Below are 4,050 nucleotides of genomic sequence, written 5' to 3'. Positions count from 1 at the left end.
TCTTTCCTTCATAAAACTCTGTCATATAATCTCTCATTCATCTTTGTTCTTGCCTGAAACATGCAGGTAAACTAGTGTGTTCCTTTCATAGAAGCTGATCTATTCCTCTGTTCATCTTCTCTGAAAATTTTGTGCTTCTAGAAAATTAATTTTGAAAGGAGAATTAGAAATATCCTAAGTTTTTTGCATCATTGCCCAAATTTTTTCTCTTGTACCACATACGCCTAGGTACAAAATTCAAGGGTCTGGATTCCAGTTGGTGATTGTGTGGCTAGGTTTACATATCATATTACCCCAACATCTGAATCACTGCCTCATTCTTACCACCTACTTATTTCTGCCAAGAGACCTTGTCTAGAAAAGCAACTTCATATTCTTGTGGAAATATGGAGTCTTTACATATTTCCAACTGCTGCCTTTATTTTACTACTACTTTTTTCAGCTACTGATCTGTCTATAATAAACTAAGAATTTAAATAATTCAGCATTGCTTCTGGCCTTTAACTGGTTCCTCTTTACAACTACAGCATAAGCATTTGGATTTCCTGAATGACTTGTAAGAAAAACAGACTATGCTCCTAAAATACGTTGGTTTATTATACATCAGTGCAGACTTCCTGGTGCTAATAACATGCTCTGTTATGGCAAAGATGATAGTGGTCATCAGCATACTATTGAGATTTCTGTAACAAATCAGTCAATAAACACATATTTTGTCCCAATATATAGTGCTAGTTACTGCTAAAGGGATGACCAAAACTGAATGTATTTCCTAAGACTATTTACTGATCCATATGATGGCATATGTTTTTAAATGTATTTATTTTTTTTTCTGAATGCTACAGCCTATGGAATAGCCACCTCCAGATAAACATAATGATTTCTAAATCGTATCCTTCTCAGAGATTCCACTATGTTAGATCAAATCAGCACATATAGAAGCTTAGACTGACTTGAATTATAAAGAAATGATAAAATTACTTTCCGAAACCCTCTTAACACAATAGGTCCTTGTAACTGCTCATAGTATTGATTTCCTGTAATCTGGTAGGCGCTAATTTTTCTTGCATGTCAAGAAAGAAGGATAAGAAACACCACACATACCAGATGACCAAAAAATGGTGGTTTCATGCCCTTGTTACTCTATTGCTTTTCAGCATTTTCCATTGCTATTTCTACTAACAACCATTTATCACAGCAGTGAACAAAAAATTCTTCAGCTGCTGTAACTGTACTGCAGCCACAGAATTTGCAGCAATTTAAAGTGATGAATACACTGTTCCTTTCAGACAACACTACTATAATACAAAATCTGAAATGAAAAAGTTTTGTCTAAACTAGTTTGCCAGTTTTCTGCATGTGTCCTCAAACCCCAAATTCTGTGACAGAAGAACGGCACTTACATGTAGTTTTTATTAGTCTGTATGTCACATACTTCCTATATATCTTTGATTGGATAAGTTTAGCTGACTACCTCTTACAGAACAGAATTATTGTTCTATTCCATTATTTTTTCTTATTTCGTTCTACTATTTTAACAGGACAGGAGGATTACCTTAATTTTGCACCTTCAATGTAACCAAATTATTTTTGCAGTGCCTACTAGCACTACTTTTCAGAAAACTACTTGGATACTTGATTGCTGTTAAAAGTTAATAAAATTCTTAAGATTGCTTTTATTGTTATCAATCTTACCTAAATTGCTGCAACTCACTGTTTTTCTTTTGGATCATAGAATCATAGAATCATAGAATAGTTAGGGTTGGAAAGGACCTTAAGATCATCTAGTTCCAACCCCCTGCCATGAGCAGGGACACCACACACTAAAATATGTTGCCCAAGGCTCTGTCCAGCCTGGCCTTAAACTCCTCCAGGGTTGGAGCATTCACAACTTCCTTGGGCAACCCATTCCAGTGCCTCACCACCCTCACAGCAAAGAACTTCTTCCTTATATCTAATCTAAACTTCCCCTGTTTAAGTTTAAACCCATTACCCTTTGTCCTACCACTACAGTCCCTAATGAAGAGTCCTTCCCCAGCATCCTTGTAGGCCCTCTTCAGATACTGGAAGGCTGCTATGAGGTCTCCATGCAGCCTTCTCTTTTCCAGGCTGAACAGCCCCAACTTTCTCAGCCTGTCTTCATACAGGAGGTGCTCCAGTCCTCTTATCATCCTCGTGGCCCTCCTCTGGACTTGCTCCAACAGCTCCATGTCTTTTTTATATTGAGGACACCAGAAGTGGACACAATACTCCAAGTGAGGTCTCACAAGAGCAGAGTTAATTTTTAGTGTTTCGTAGTTACTGTAGACATTATTATTCTAAGCTCATAGAGCCCTTTATCCCTTGAATGCCTTGCTTTCCAATGCTTTTTTTCACTTTTTACTAAGTATTCATTTGGACATACTTATCTGGTGCTAAAGAATGGTATTTACTTTTCCAAGTCTCTAGTGATTTTTTTTTTTACAGTTTTTATGCTAGGAAAGTGTTTATGATTAAATACAGGGAAAGAAAAAAAAAAAGGAAAAAGAGAAGATACTACTACTTTTAAAAATGGCTGTTAAAATCAGAAGCCTGGGAGAAATTAAAATAGTTTTGTATTCTAACAATCGACCAGGTCTGTTCCACCTTCAATGTTTTTTTTTTTGGTGCTTATTGCACCAAAGTCAATGCTATCAGCAGTTTGGTACCTTGATTTAGTATCCAGTACAGTAACACACAGAAACATATAATTTTAAATATTTTCTTCAGCCATTCTAAACATTTCCTTTGAGATAAATACCTAGGACTTCAGAATTCGCAATCGATACAGTGGAAAAGGAGGAAGGGGAGAAGAATCTTGAAGTGTATCTATAATCAAATATGTCTTTTCTTTGATGCTGAAAATAGAATTAGTTTTTAATTTTTTTTCCCCTTTGCATAAAATGTTCAATAAATATAAAATTCATTTGTCTGTCCCCCCAGAACCAACAAAACCCTCCCTTTAACCTTGCATATAAGAATCATAGAGGAACAGAGGAGCCGACAAGGAGAGGTGCCATTCCTGACTTTGTGCTTACCAACAGGGAGGGACTGGTTGGAAATGCGATGCTCCAGGGCAGCCTTAGCTGTAGCAACCATGAGATGGTCAAGTTTGAGATCCTCAGGACAGTGAGAAGAGCATGCAGCAAGCTCAGTGCCCTGGACTTCAACAGAGCAGACTTTGGCCTCTTCAGGAACCTGCTTAGTAAGGTTCCATGGGATATAGTCCTAGAGGGCAGGGGGGCCCAAGACTGCTGGCTCATGTTCAAGGATCACCTGCTACAGGCTCAGGAGCGTTGCATCCCGACTTTAGAAGTGCAGCAGGAGGGCCAGGAGACCTCCATGGATGGATAAGGAGCTGCTGAGGAATCTTAGAGGGAAAAAAGAAGCTTATAGAAGGTGGAAGCAAGGACAGGCAGCCTGGGAAGATTACAGGAACATTGTCCGGGAAGCTTGGGAGCAGGTTAGGAAAGCTAAGGCCCAGCTAGAATTAAATCTGGCAAGGGATGTGAAAGAGAACAGGAAAGGCTTCTATAGGTATGTAGCAAATAAAAGACAGACTAGTGATAATGTGGGCCCTCTCCAGAAGCTACTGGGAGAACTGGCTACCCTGGATTTGGAGAAGGCTGAGGTACTTAATGACTTCTTCCCCTCTGTCTTCACTAGCAAATGCTCTGACCTTATCACCCAAGTCTTGGAAGGCAAATGCAGGGACTGTGAGAATGAAATCCTTAGGCCCACTGCAAGAGAGGACCAGGCTCGAGACCATCTTAAGAACCTGAGCGCGCACAAGTCCATGGGAACTGACGAAATCCATCCGCAGGTCCTGAAGGAGCTGGCGAATGAAGTTGCTAGGCCACTGTCCATCATATTTGAAAAATCATGGCAGTCAGGTGAAGTTCCTGATGACTGGAAGAAGGGAAATATAATCCACATTTTCAAGAAGGGGAAAATGGAAGACCCAGGGAACTACAGATCAGTCAGTCTTACCTCTGTGCCCGGCAAAATCTTGGAGCAGATTCTCCTGGAAAG

This window comes from Nestor notabilis, unplaced genomic scaffold (assembly GCF_000696875.1).
Source record: "Nestor notabilis isolate BGI_N333 unplaced genomic scaffold, ASM69687v1 scaffold20880, whole genome shotgun sequence".
Taxonomy (NCBI): domain Eukaryota; kingdom Metazoa; phylum Chordata; class Aves; order Psittaciformes; family Psittacidae; genus Nestor; species Nestor notabilis.
Note: the sequence above shows the minus strand (reverse complement) of the source record.